We start from the raw sequence: 15,967 nt of genomic DNA, 5'->3' as shown, positions 1-15,967 counted from the left end.
AACTGGGAACATATGACCCTGGATATTACCTGTTTCCGCTGCATCTGACTGAGCACAGTATATACCAGATCACTGCCAAAAATGTGAAGTCTGCCTCTCACTCTGTTGGCTCAGAATGATTAGGTTCTAGAGCTGGGAGAGAAAAACCTCAGAAATCACTGAATCCCTCTCATTTTTACAGGTGAAAAAACTGGGGCATAATTTTAGCAGGAAGTAATAAAATTTTGCAAAAACTGTGACCCAGCAATTCCATTCTTGAGAGCTACAAAGGAGAGGCCTGAGGAGACATTCAAAGATGTTCATTGCAGCATTGTTTGTAACAGAAAAAAGGAAGAAAGAAAGAAACGATTAATAGGAAAATGGCTAATAAAACATAAAATAGTCATACCATGAGGCACTATGCTACTAGTAGATAAAAGGACTGAGCTAGATCTAAGTGGATAGAGGTAAAAAAAAAAAAAAAAAAACAGAGTGACTCAAAGGGCCAAGTTGCAGAAATCTGTGAAAAATATATTTATATAAAAATTCATTTAACAGGGGATCCCTGGGTGGCTCAGTGGTTTAGTGCCTGCCTTCGGCTGAGGGCGTGATCCTGGAGTCCCGGGATCGAGTCCTGCATCAGGCTCCCGGCATGTAGCCTGCTTCTCCCTCTGTCTGTGTCTCTGCCTCTCTCTCTCTGTGTGTGTCTCTCATGAATAAATAAATAAAATCTTTAAATAAAAATCCATTTAACAATACTGTTTTTATGTGGGCACAGAATATATGATCTATGATATGATACTGAATATAAAAATCATCTAGAATGTTTAAATCTGTGTCATCCAATACAGTAGCTAGTAGGCACATGTAGCTATTGAAATTTTTTTTTAAGATTTTTATTTATTTTTTTATTCATGAGAGACACACAGAGAGAGGCAGAGGCTTAGGCAGAGGGACAAGCAGGCTCTACGCAGGAAGCCTGATGTGGGACCCAATCCCAGGACCTGGGGATCACGACCTGAGCTGAAGGCCAAAAGACACTCAACCACTAAGCCACTCAGATACCCCACTTTTGAAATTTAAATTAAGTAAAATAACAGTAGCCACATTTCAAGGGTTCAGTAGCCACATGTGGCTAGTGGCTACTGTCCTGAACTGCACAGATATGTATAATTTCCATAAGTGCAGAAGTTCTACTGGATAATACTGGTCTAAAAAAAATAAATAAATGCCAAATTCATAAAATTACATAGCTGGGTAATAGTATAACCAATAGTATAACCAGATGTCAAAAGACCACTGCTGAAGTGTTCCTGGCATGAGGGCTCATTTGGGTCACTCAGGAATAGATGAATGGATGGATAGATGGATGGATAAATTCATTCATTCATAGTAATTTAATCACTGCATATTAAGCCTTGGGTTCAGCCGTTGGGAAACAAAGTTCAACTGGATGCTATCCCAGCCCCAGAGGACAGACTAGATAAGTGTCAGTCATCAATTGTCCACTGAATGGCTTTTTTATGGCAGATCCTGTGTGAGGTCTACGGTTAGTGGTGAACAAAACAAAGTACCTGTCCTCATGGAACTCGTAATCCACAGCACGGTTCTCAACACTATGGACATTTTGATGCCTAATTCTTTGTTGTGGGAGCTCTTCTGTGTATCACAGGATCTTTAACAGCCTCCTGGCCTCTGCATACTAAAGACCAGCAGTACCCATCCTCCAGTGTGGAAACCAAAAATGTCTTCAGACATTGCCTAATGTCCACAGGGGAACAAAATTGCCCCCCTTGAGCACCACAGGGAAAGAGACACATTAATCAAAATATAACAAATTATTTAAATGATAGTAAGTGTGCTGACTGCTGTGCTGGGGACAGGTGGGCTGCTTTGAAAGTATTTACCAGGAGCCTGACCTAAACTTTAAGGGGCAGATGAGGAGTGCTTCCCTGGGATGTGACAATATTGTCTGCTCTGTTAGCCAAACATGGACAGAACTTGGCTGCTATGGACACGGTCTGAATAAATAAATCTATGCCAATGGTCTGGGACAAAGGAAGTCAGATATTCAAGTCCAGAGATGTCAGGTTTCTCTAGGAGAGGTAAGATAAGCTGGATTTTGATGCATAATTATCCATTTCAGCACCTACTGACTAAAGTTCACTCAACTGGCACAGCTTGGGCAGGTTGCCATGAACTTAAGACTAAACCAGCTGGTAAAAAAAAATGGAGATCAGCTACAGGTCTGTCTTCATCAGAGATCTGGAAGTGCCTAAGTAATAAAGCAAAATGAGAATCAGGATTTATGTTTCTCTTTGTCCAAGAATTTTGACAAAATCTCCCTCTGCTCTACTCCATTACAACAAAAATGAATCCTAGTAGAGAGAAATGGAAGAGACTTGTAAGATCACCAAATACCTCCCTCCCCCTGGGAGGAGGGAGTAGTTGGGAGTCCCCCGTTGGAAGATGTAATCAGGTCTTTAATCATTCCTTTCCTTAATGAGGCCAAAAGGGACTCCTTGGAGCTAAGGAATCTATTTTAATATTTTGAGAATTGTGTTTACTTTAACTTCTTCATTTTCTTTTTTTCTCATCTAGAAAAGAGTGGGCCTGGACTGTGAGAGGGGACTTAGCAATCACTTACCCAACCTGTCCATTTTATAGATAGAAAACTAAGGCCTACCGGGGAAAATGTCTGGCTCAAAGTTACACGGATATTCATTGCCAGTATTCTCAAATCTCTTAATCTCCTCTTTCCCTTACATTCAGGAACAACAAAAGAATATATAATTGAATGTGTTATGGGGACTCCCGGGTGACTCAGCGGTTGAGTGTTTGCCTTTGGCTCAGGGCGTGATCCTGGGGTCCCAGGATTGAGTCCCGGATCGGGCTCCCTACATGGAGGCTGCTTCTCCTCCCTCTGCCTGTGTCTCTGCCTCTCTCTCTGTGTCTCTCATGAATAAATAAACAAAATATTAAATATATATATATAATATAATACATATTATGATATATGATATATAAAAATATATAATAGGGATGCTTGGGTGGCTCAGCAGTTGAGCATCTGCCTTCAGCTCAGGGCGTGATCCCAGAGTCGTGGGATCAAGTCCCACATCAGGCTCCCTGCATGGAGCCTGCTTCTCCCTCTGCCTATGTCTCTGCCTCTCTCTCTGTGAGATAAATAAAATTTAAAAAAAAATTTTTTAAATAAAAATATATAATAATATAATATGTATAGTCTTTTGCTATTTTCAAATACATAGGGAAATATATATTTATTATGTAAGTATATAAATATATATAAATTCAAAAGTGATAGAAGTAAATGCAAAGGGTGTGCAGGATCCCAAATTCGAAAAAGGATATTAATGGAAAAACCTGTGAAGTCTGAATAAAGTCCACAGTTTAATAGTAGTAATGTGCTAATATAGGTTTCTTAGTTCTGACAAATGTTCCGTGATCATACAAGATGTTAACAAGAGGGGAAACTGGGTAAGGAATATAAGTACATCTCTGTACTATTCTTGCATCTCTACTCTAAATCTTAAATCATCCCCAAATACTATTGTCATTTATAAAGTAATAAAGCAATAAATAGGGGCACCTGGCTGGCTCAGTCGGTTAAGTGACCAACTCTCTATCTCAGCTCAGGTCTTGATCTTAGGGTTGTGATTTTAAGCCCTGTGTTGCCCAGCATGGAGCTGACTTGAAAAATAATAAATAAATAAATAAATAAATAAATAAATAAATAAATAAATAAATAAATAAATAGCAACATCAACAGAAAGAGGGGTCTTGTAATTCTGCCCCTAAATTCGAACCACTTTTAATAGCTCAGTGTCTTTCCAGGCATTTCCTTTTATGTTTATTTAAACATACATAGTTTTTAAATATCCTAGCTCATTTAACCCTTCAAATAATCATATGAAATTGACATTATGGTCAAATGAGAAAACAGAGGCTCAGAGGGGGTAAGTAATTGGCTCAGGGTCCCTGGTAAATGTCTTGGACTAGAGACAGAAGCAGACCACGTACCTCCCAACTCCACGCTGTTCCCAGAGTCCGCAAGGCTGTGCCCTGCAGGACATGCAGCTCGGGAGGAGAGTCCAGGCCTGCTCTGTGCTGCCAGGCACACGATCTGACAAGGCCTTGCGTCTGGCTGGAGCGTGGAGACCCCTTTACCTGGCAGTGGGCTCCGTATGGCCTAGTACCGGCCTCATCTTTCCCTCTCTCCTATGCCAGCAGGATGGTGATGCTGGTCATGGCCGCGAATGTTGCAGGATATAGTGAGTGTAATTTGGGGTGTGTTTTGCATTGCCTGTGGTGAAGGATGGGAAAAGGGGTGTATTCTGAAATATCAGGCAACACATGGGCAGGGCATTTCAGAATTCTTTAGAGTGAACCCGCAGTCTGCAGATGATGGCACATATTTTGGGTCCTCAGATGTGAACCAATAGCAGGATTCAAAACACAAAATATGTTCAGCTCCCTTCCCCAAAGCAATGTGCTTCACTTGCCAGGAATGGAATTTTCACACATTTAAGGTCAAAGTGAAATTTCTGGGAGGGATCTCGGTGAATCATAAAGCTAGTCACCACGTGCCGGGGCTCTGAATAGGAGGAAACTGAACAACAATATGCTCAGTTTTTCAACACTGGCCTGTGGGTAGTTCAGGATTCTGAGCCCTGGGTGACCTCCCCAACCGAAAACTCACCTCTGCTTATGTTAGCAAAGCAGCGTTTTTGAATAAGTCCCTGGCAAAACAAACCATGGTACCCCTTAGAAAGGAGGAAACTACGCTGAGTATCAGCCCTTCCCTGTGCCAAGGCCTATAGCACTTGGCCGCTCTCACTTCCTCCTCTCACCTCTCTGCAAGGGATGCGCTCCCATCGTCCCCATTTCACAGGTGAAGAAACAGAGGCCCAACGGGGAGAGGTGGCTTGCCCGAATGTCACACAACCACGAAGCAGCTGACAAAAGATTCTTCTTTTTTTTTTTTTTTGACAAAATATTCTAATCCAGATGTCTTTGCCTCTGAAACAGATGCTTTTTTTAATGTTTCAAAGTAACTTTGCAAACAAATTACATATATTTTAATCTCTTAAACTTGGAAAAAAATATCACTTCTACAGCATATGCTATCCCCACGCTGTGGTTTATATTCTGAGACCAGATGGTAAAATAAAAACCAACAGTCCTTTCCAGCACTCACTCAAATTCTGGCCATATTTTCCTACACTCAAGGAAGAGCTAAATACATTTGCGGTGGTACCCAAGGAACAGACTCCACACCTCCAGCTTGGTATAATGGGTCTACGTTGGACCTGACTTTCCCTGAGGTTTTCTCTCTCTTTAGTAAACAATTGTAATATCGACTGACTTTTATTTATAAAGTTGTCTTTCCTAACACCTTATCATAAAAAGCTTCAAACGTGTACACAAGTTGAAAGGATTTCATAGGGAACTCATATACCTACCACTTAGGTTCTACTCTTAACATTTTACTATATCTGGGCGGGGGGGGGGGGGGGGGGGGGGACACCTGGGTGGCTGTCATTTGAGCATCTGCCTTCAGCTCAGGTCATGATCCCAGGGTCCTGGGATTGAGCTCCACCTGGGGCTCCCTGCTCAGCAGGGAACCTCCTTCTTCCTCTGAAGCACCCTTGCTCGTGCTCTCTCTCTCAAAAATAAATAAATCGGTTAAAAAATTTTTTACTATACCTTTTTTTTATTGTTTTTAATAGGTGCCAAGAACTCTGCATGCATTATCTTGCTTAATCCATGAAAAACTCTCTGAAGCTCCTACCATTATTACTCCCATTTAACAGAGGAGGAAATTAAGACTCAAAAGTTAAGATGACATACAAGTTTGTCTATAAAACCATGAGTCGAGTGGCTCACCAGTTTAGCGCCACCTTTGGCCCAGGGTGTGATTCTGGAGATCCAGGATCGAGTCCCACGTCGGGCTCCCTGCATGGAGCCTTCTTCTCCCTCTGCCTGTGTCTCTGCCTGTCTCTATCTCTCTCTGTCACTCGTGAATAAACAAATAAAATTTATAAAATAAAACCACGACTCTATAGTCACAAAGATGGAAGCCAAACTGAGCTGAATTTAATGGAATTTTATTAGTTCAGTTAATGTTGGCGATTTGTTTTCTGAAACGGAGAACGGGTTTCCAGATGTAAAACTCAAGAAAAGGAGTCTGTGTGCTGAATAGGAAGGGATTTGTTCTTTTGTATTTTGCAGTTGGAGTATTGATTTTTTTTAAAAATTTAAAAAAATGTAAAGCAGAGATACAGACCCAAAGATGTTCACTATGGTGTTATTTAAAATGAGAAAATTTGGAGACAATATAAATGCCCCCAATTAGAAAAACAGCTGGCAATGGTATGCTTAAAAGATAGCATCTGATGCATGTGTTAAAAATTGTTTATTTGCCTCCTAGAAATATTTGTCAGTCTAGCATCGGGCATATGGGCACAATCCAAGTGTAATATGATAGTCAGGAACATAAATCCTAAGAATGCATATCACTCTCTCTGGCATAAGAAAATAACAGATTGAATATCAGAATCAGAAAGGCATAGAATTCCAGGAGAAAAGGATTTGTAAAGGGTACGATCATGTGGGACATGTATTAGGTGCATTTAGCTCAGTCCCGAAAAGCCTAATATAGTGTACCACACGATAAGATATCACCAGCATCCTTTATCACACACACATTTGTTGAGTGCCTACTAGATACAGATACTGGAGACTCATTGTGGGAGAGAAAGGATTCCTCTCTTTGTGAGGATGGCAGGCTGCGTGGGAAGTGATTGCCTCATCTGTATTCCGGGTTATACCCAATGACTGGTTTAGGAAAGACTCTTCCATCTGTTAATACTTAGGGCAATGGTTCTCAAACAGGGGCCATACTCATACCCCCTCACTCCCAAGGACAACTGGAAATGTCTGCAGACACTTTTGGTTGTCACCACTGGCAGTGGTGGTGGTGGCAGTGCCAATGGCATCTATGGGCAAAGGTCAGGAATGCCACTAACCACCCAAAAGGCACAGAGTAGCCTCCCCCCACACACACACCTGCCCTGGGTCAGTAGTGCTGAGGACAAGATGCAGACTTACAGAGACTCTCAGGATTCTTTCTTAGAAGCTACAGAGAAGGAGAAATTTGGTGGGGGAAGGATGTCCCACAAGAAGGTGGCAGCTCCATAGGCATCCCATCCAAGGGGAAGAGGACGTGCCTGGGTGATTATGGAGGTTATTAGGCAAACCCCTGTGTAGAGATGGTTCCAGTTTACTGAGGATTCTACTCCAAAAGTTAATTTGTAAATTGCTTCTTTGGCATGTCTTGGGTCCCCTGCCTGTCTCCCTGCAGAAGGAGTCCATATGGTGAAATGAAAGGCTCTGGAGATGAAATCAGAAGATCTGGATTAAATTCCAACTTTGCAATACTGAAAATCACTTTAGTTTGCTGAGCCCCCATTTCCACTTTTGAGAACTGAGGATGGAAATACTCCCCATCCCACGACAGAGATGAGAGCAGGTGTCTGAACATGCCTGGCTCCCTGCAGAGGCTCAAAGGTGACGCTGTCATTTTCACTGTTTGTATGTTCACAATGTATCATGAAGTGAAAAGAGTGGTTTATAAAACAGAACATATTGTATGCGTCCAATTTTTGCTCAATCTGAATATCTGCCGAGAAAACAGTCTAGAAGTAATTATATCAGATGGCTAACATAGATTGTCCCTGAGTGAGGAGACACAAAACAAAAACAAAACAGAAATAAAGATATTGCCTTTGGAATTAGGTAGTAAATACATGTTATTCCAACCCTTAAATGTTATTTTTGTCAAAAGGTATTTTATGAAAAAAAAAAGATGTTTTATGAGGTGAGGAAATACCTAGGATACAATTTATTTTTTTAAAGATTTTATTTATTTGAGAAACAGCAAGGGAGAGCACAGAGGGGGGGGGGAATGAGAAGGAGACTCCCCCTCTGACCAGGGAGCCTGACGCAGGGCTCAACCCCAGGACCCCAGGATCACAACATGACCTGAACCGAAGGCAGATGCTTAACCAACTGACCCACCCAGGTGCCCCCTTAGGGTATAATTTTTTTTAAAATTTTTATTTATTTATGATAGTCACAGAGAGAGAGAGAGAGAGAGAGAGAGAGAGAGAGGCAGAGACATAGGCAGAGGGAGAAGCAGGCTCCATGCGCTGGGAGACCGACGTGGGATTCGATCCCGGGTCTCCAGGATCGCGCCCTGGGCCAAAGGCAGGCGCCAAACCGCTGCGCCACCCAGGGATCCCTCCTTAGGGTATAATTTAAACAAGAACAAAATTAAGGTGGAAATTGTATAGAACTGTGCTGTCTAGGACAGTAACCAGTAGCCCCATGTGACTAGTCTGAATTGAGACACGCTAGAGTGCAGAAAGAAGTTTCGAAGACTCAAAGAGATTGTAAAGTGTCACATTAATAATATTAGTAGTGAAGGATGCCTGGCTGGCTCAATCCGTGGAGCGTGCACCTCTTGATCTCAGGGTCACGAGTTCCAGCCCCACATTGGGTGTAAATGTTACCAAAAATAATTAACTTAAAAAATAATTTCAATAGTGAGCATATGAGGAAACGCTTATAGTTTGGGTCTATGGTGTGAAATAAAATATAATGTTAAAAGTCATTTTACCTCTTTGTGTTCGTGTTTCTTTAAGGAGGCTACCAAAACATTTAAGATGACTTGTGTGGCTCACATTTGTGGTTCACATATTTCTCTTCGATAGTGCTGATATAAACAATATAAACTTGACTGTATGATGAAAAAAATATGCAGAGGAAAAAAAAAACAGAATGGAAAAATACCAAACTCATGGCTACAACTGAATCTAAATGGCAGGATTATGGGTGACTTTCTCAGCTTCCTTACACTCTTCTGTGTGTCCCTAATGTTCTACGGGGCGCAGATATCCCTGTGATAATCTAGGAAAGGGCAAAATGAGTCTAGAGTCTCTCCTGTATTCTAGGGCAAAAACTGTTCTTTCTCAAAATCCATCATATTTTGTAAGATGGAAAAGGATTTTCTAGCTGGCCGCCCTCTCCCTGGGTCCTGGGTGGACGGGGAAGGTCTGATGCCCTGCTTCCCACTCTCCACGGGGCCAGGGCCATCTTCTCTGGGCCTTCCCCGCAAAAAGGGAACAGAGGGTGTGCAGAGCGTGAGGAGCGGCTCGGTGGATGCTCAGAACATCCCTGGGCAAGGAAGTGAGTCATCCAGTGAGTCAGCCCCACCACCCTGCTTTCATTCTCGGTATTGTTCCACGTCGCTGCTCCCGTGTCTGTCACCCTTTCCCCTGCACCGAGCGCGTGGCCTGGGGTTGGCCCTGGCAGGCCTGGCGAGGAGGGCACCTGGGTGCTAAGGTGCCCAAGGTGTGTCTCTCACGGTGGACACACCTGTGGACACACATCGTCTCCTTTCACCTGCATAGCCACCCCTTCAACACAGGTGGCATTAGTATTCTCACTTCTGAAATGAGGAAACTGAGGCACAGAAGGGTTCCGTACTTGGCCAAGGGCTCACAGCCGGGTAGACAGCGAGACGAGCTTTCAGTTCAAGCTGGACTCCCAAGCTGGGCCTCTGAAGCGCGGCGGGCTCCCAGCGCTCGGTCTTTTCCTAGAGTTCTCACCTCGGTCGGCTCCGGACAGGACTGACAAGTATTTAACTGGTGTCTTCCCACTGCCCCATATTTCAGGTGCCCCAGGGCCTCGGAGTGGGCCGCACACCCCAAATAGAGGGGGTCTGCTGGCCTTCTTCCAAAACCTGTGTCTGGGAAAGAGTGGGAGTCTGACAGCAGACGTTCACACCCAGGTATGACTTCAGGCCTATCCCGACACCTTCGGGGGGCAACTCTAGCCAATCTTCAGGATTTCCAACTCTTGGAAATCCTACTCCACAGGGAGGGTTGAAAGACTACAAGGCATTTAAGCCAGTGCGAGGCACACAGGGAGATATCTGGAGGAGAAGGAGGGTGTTCACAGTTCTGCTCCCTCCTGAGAACAGGAGCCCACCTACTCAAGGAGCCAAGTCTAGCCTCGGGTGTATTAGCAGGGCAGGTGGGGCAAGGCCAAGTAAGCAATGCGCCTGCGCTGCCGCAGAACGCCACCCCCTCACAGATTCCACCAGGGGAGAGTCATGCCTAGGCAGCAGGCATTTCTGTGTCTTGTAAATCTTTCTGATTTTTTAAAAAATAATTTAATGTTTCTATGCGTAATACATTCACATGGCTCAAAAATTATATAATGGTTATAATCAACATTATATATAATATTATTATATAATTTTTGAACCATGTGAATGTATTACACTCACACACACACAGAAGTTATTTTTAAAAGTCTTCCTCCTACGGGGTCCCCGTCTGCCCAGCTCCTACCGCACCCCCATAGTTACTGCTGTTCTTAGTTTCTCGTGTATCTTTTCAGAGTTTCTTTCTATATTTACAAATAAATACAAATACACGCAGACACACACCCCGCCGCCCTTCTTTCTCTACAAAAGTTGCAGGCTCTTTTCCCAAAAGTAAAAATGCTGGAGAGAACACATTGCTACCAAAACTTCAGGGAAAAGGAATTCATAGATATTTTCTTCCCAGGAGGAACTGATGACTTGCACACTTTTCTTTGTTTTCACATTTTTTTTTTCTTTTTTTAAATCAGCTTTCAGGAGACGTAACTTACATACAGTAAAATTCGCCCTTTTTAGTGGACGGCTCTGTGACTTTTGACAAATGCATGCAATCCTGTAGCCACTACCACAACCAAGGTACAGAACAAATTCTCTCATGCCCCCCTCTAGCCATCCTCTACCCCCACCTCCTGCCCCTTGCAACCCCATCTGCCCCCCGGCCCCAGCCCCTAGATACCACTGATATGTTCCCCGTCCTAATAGTTTTGCCTTTTCCAGAATGTCATGTAAATGGATTGGGCAATCTATAATTTTTGTGTGTGTCTAACTTCTTTCATTGAGCAGACTCATATCCCACTGTATGGATATACCACAGTTGGCTTATCCATTCATCAGCTGAAGGACATTCTGGTTGTTAGCACTTTGGGACAAGTATCCATAGAATTTTTATAGAAATTTGTATACAGGTTTTCTTGTGAACATACATTTTCATTTCTCATTGATCAATATGTAGGAGTGGGACTATGGGATCATATGGAGAGTGTGCATCATCTCATTTTTAATCTTTACAATACTGGGATGCCTGGGGGGGCTTAGCGGTTGGGCACGACCCCCGTTCCAGGATTGAGTCTCACATCGGGCTTCCTGCATGGAACCTGGTTCTCCCTCTGCCTGTGTCTCTGCCTCTCTCCCTGTATCTCTCATGAATACATAAATAAAATCTTAAAAAAAAAAAATCCTTACAATAGCCCCGTGGCCTGATCTTGCCAGCTCATTCTCAGAGGGGAAATCTGAGGGCCTGATTGTTTCAGTAACCTGTCTCCTACGTTACCCATCAGATAAATGGCAGAGATGGGATTTGAACTCAGATCTTCCAAACTTCCAACTTTGATGTAATGCTGGCTTTCTGCCACTCTGTTAAAAGGGGTCAGAGACATCTAGGTGGAAGGGCTAAAGCCACAAATGAAATACAAACCTCGCTTTCTTTCTAATTTTGGCTCCCTTCCAAGAATTCAGTCTTCTGGTTGAGAGGAAATCCTAGTGGGGCCCCCTCTAGGCTGGTAGTACAGTCTGTTGCCTCAAGAAGATTAGCTTTCCCAAAGGGAATGATTCCTAATGTTTATGAGTAGGTATGGAATGTGCTCTTAAAAGTTTATAGTTCACTTAACATGCATCATCTCATCAGAGAACGATTTCATGAGGGGGTGGACCTCTCTCTCCTTGTAACCCACCCACAGAGCCACTCACACCTGGTGAACATCATGCAGAGGGAGCCTATTACTGACCCTTATTATTTCACTCTATTCTGAGCTGTACACCCCTCCCTTTGTGCAATGACAACCTGGCAATTCCAAACGCCCTCCTGGCACGCCTGGATTGGCAGGGTGGTGGCCTGGAAAGGGCACGGGCCTGGGACTCCAGTCCTTCCCTCAGGATTTGGTTGGACATTAGGAAGGCTGCTGCATGCCCAGCATGGGTCCCAGCCCCGGGGAGGCAGTCAGCAAATGTTGGCCCTTCCCTTTCCCCAAGCTAGCAAGCAAGATGCCAGAGGTGTGTGAGTCTCGACCACCAATGTGCTGTGTGCTTCAGGCGCGAGTCCCCTCCCTAGCCCGTGCCTCCGGTCTCCATGTTCATAAGAGCAGACCAGGTCTAAGTTCACTGTATGGAATGTAATTGGAAACGTAGCCTTCCAGCCGAAGGAAGAGGGATTAAGGGAAAAAACCCTTAAACTCCTGGCTGCCTAGAAGGGCCTGCCCTCTCCAAGCAGAGATGAGAGTTTGTTCTTAAGATTTTATTTATTTACCTGAGACAGAGAGAGAGAACGAGGTGGGGGTTGAGTGACAGAGGAGGTAAAGCAGGTTCCCCCCCATCGAGCAGGGAGCCAGACTCAGGGCCCAATCCCAGGACTCCAGGACCATGACCCAAGCCGAAGGCAGTTGCTTAACCAACTGAGCCACTCGGGCACCACCACCCCTTTTTTTTAAAGACAGAGATGAGATTTTACAGCCATGGAGGGGCTGCTGGACGTCACAAGGAGAAGCCTGAATTTTACTGATCACGTAAGGCCAGGCCCACACAGGGAGCTGAGGGAAGGTTCCATTGGGCCATAGAAGAGATGGACTCTGCCTCACACTCACTGTAGGGGCTTGCAAATCTCTTCAAAGTGGGCTGTGGGGATGGGGATCTGGGGCACATATGTTCCCTGCTCAGCTACCTCCTGGATTGTTTGCAGGTGAAGCGCGAGGGTGCAAGCCAGAAATCGCACGTGAGTTCCTTCTGGCCTACACATAGGGCGACCAACTTGTCCCGATTTGTAATAGACGTTCCACATCCCAGAAAACTCCTTAGTCCTAGGCACGCCCGGATAGTTGGTCACCCTACCCACACACCCATTTTTTAAAAAATCAAATTCACAGCCAATGCTCAAAGTTTAGAATTTCACATTAAACATTCCAAATGCCTGGAATCCCTTAAAACCTATAGAATAGGGCAGCTCTATGCCCACATCTGCACATAAAAACAATTGGCTGGGGCCGAGTGGTAGCAGCTTCTCTCAGAGGGGCCAAGCACTCGCCACTTTGCCACAATCTCCATCACTGCATCTGGTCTTACACACATCCATCCACCTCACTCATGGATATTAACTATAGAACTGGAGTCTGCAAACCTTGGTGCAAATTCACTCTAACCTCTAGGAGCTTAAAAATTTATGATGAATATTTAAAAAGTTGCCCCTAGGGGTGCCTGGGTGGTTCAGTTGGTCAAGTATCTGACCTTGGCTCAGATCATTTCTCAGGGTCCTGGGATCAAGCCCTGTATTGGGCTCTCTGCTCAGTGGGAAGCCTGCTTCTCCCTCTCCCTCTGCCCCTCCCCTGCCTGTGCATGCTCTCTCTTGCTCTCAAATAAATAGATAAAATCATAAATAAATAAATAGTTACCCCTAGCTTGCTCCTTTTCAAATGGTCCAAGATAAAAATCTTTTTTTTTGATATTTTATTTATTTATTCATGAGAGACACACAGAAAGCAGTAGAGACAGAGGCAGAGGGAGAAGCAGGCTCCCTGCAGGGAGCCAGATGTGGGACTCGATCCTAGGACCCCAGGATCACAACCTGAGTCAAAGGCAGACACTCAACCACTGAGCCATCTAGGTGTCCCAAGAACCTTTTTTAAAGATTTTATTTACTTATTTGATAGAGACAGAGAGGGAGAAAGAGAGAGAGGGAGGGAGAAGCAGACTCCCCACTGAGCACAGAGCCCAATGAAAGGCTCCACATGGGGCTTGATACCAGAACCCTGAGGTTATGACCTGAGCTGAAGGCAGACGCTTAACTGACTGAGCCACCCAAGTACCCCCCAAGATAGGAACTTTTAATGGCTATAAAGCACCATCAATTTTCTCATTGATATTCTTTTTTTTTTCCTTAAGATTTTATTTATTTGAGAGAGAGAAAGAGTGAGCATGAGAGAGAATAAGCGAGGAGGAGGGGCAGAGGGAAAGGGGAAAGGAGACTCCTCGCTGAGCAGGGAGCCCGCCGTAGGACTTGATCCCAAGACCCTGAGATCATGATCTGAGCTGAAGGTAGACACTTAGCCGACTGAGCCCCCAGGCATCCCTCACTGATGCTCTTTATTTAAAAACAAAGTAATGTAGACTAAGGATCTATATTATTTTGACATAAATCTTAAAGGATTGTCTTTTTTTTAATGTAAAAAGAAAATATTTTCTGGGATGCCTGGGTGGCTCTGTGGTTGGGCATATACCTTCAGCTCTGGTTGTGATCGTGGGGTCCTGGGATCGAGTCCTGCATCAGGCTCCCTGTGGGGAGCCTGCTCCTCCCTCTGCATATGTCTCTGTCTCTGTCTCATGAAGAAATAAATAAAATCTTAAAAAACGAAAAAAAATATTTCCCTCCTGAATTGACCCTCAAGCAGAAATTCTAGTTGCAAGTAACAGAAATGTAATCAAAAGCAGTTTAAGGAGGAAGACAGAATGGGAGTGCAAGAGAGGGAGAGGGTGAAGGGGGAGTGGGGGGATGAGTGAGAGAGAGAGAGAGAGAGAACAGACTGATTTAAAGGGTTCTGTAATCTAATGCAGACTGGTTGGAGTGGATGCCTGGATCCAGGGTCAACTGGATTCAGAAGCTTGGGCTCTGCCCCAGCCAGGACTTTGTTCCAGCTTCTCTTTGCAAATCAGCTTTATTCTCTCAGGCCAGCTCCTGCACATGAAGGAAAGAAAGAGCAAAAGCAGCTCTGGGCTCACATTTTTACTATTTGAAGCCCAAAAGAGGGGAAAAGGGTGGGTGGTGACTAGTGGTGGTATTCTCTTTTCTACCAGTTGGAAGATCCAGTTAGAAAAATCCTAGGGAAGAATTCTGATTGGCCTGGCTTAGTTTCTTTTTCTTTTTTTTTTTTTTTAAGGTTTTATTTATTTATTCACGAGAGACAGAGAGAGAGAGAGAGAGAGAGAGAGAGAGGCAGAGACATAGGCAGAGGGAGAAGCAGGCCCCATGCAGGGAGCCCAAAGTGGGACTCATCCCAGGATCCCAGGATCATGCCCTGGGCTGAAGGCAGCGCTAAACCGCCGAGCCACCAGGGGCTGCCCCCTGGCTTAGTTTCTATGGCTGTTCCTAGACCAATCAGGGATCTGTTTCCAGAAAAAAAGAGGGATGGGTGTCAGGCAGGGCCAAGTCATAGCCACCGAGAGGTGGGTTATGCGGGTTGCAATGAGCTCCGGGGCCCTCCAGGCTGGAAAGCTCTTCTCTGCAGTTTAGATTTTTGGAACCAATTACAGCAATCATGATTGTTTGCAATGTGCCAGGCACTGTTTTAATTGCTTTGCAGATAGTATCTCATGGAATCTTCTCATCGACCCTCTAAGAGAGTTTATTATCCCTGTTCTACAAATGAGGAAACTGAGACAAGTAGTTAGGCAACCTGTCACGTGGCCGACCTACGCTGACGGCAGGTGGTCTGGCCAGAAATCCTATGGATCACTTGGATGGCTGCCTACCTGAGAGAGCCACACGCTGGACTATAAAAGATCTGTCACAGAGGCCTGTGTGCTGGCAGTGCTCAAAGGTGTGACCGCTAATGGTGCGGCTTTCCATCTGTGAGCATGGGTGGGGGACTGGGTGAGAGGTCCCCCAGATTCCTGCCATGCTTGCTGCCTGTGCTGGGGAAGCCGGCTTTGATCTGCCTCTGAGCCACTGGGCACAGAGCTATCTGTTCATCTGGCCTCTGCCAGGCGGCTTGGCCCAGGCTCCGGCTGCATTTCTGCTTCTCACCAAGCCTGCAT

This window comes from Nyctereutes procyonoides, unplaced genomic scaffold (assembly GCF_905146905.1).
Source record: "Nyctereutes procyonoides isolate TBG_1078 unplaced genomic scaffold, NYPRO_anot_genome, whole genome shotgun sequence".
Classification (NCBI taxonomy): Eukaryota; Metazoa; Chordata; class Mammalia; order Carnivora; family Canidae; genus Nyctereutes; species Nyctereutes procyonoides.
This window is presented reverse-complemented; position numbering follows the sequence as displayed.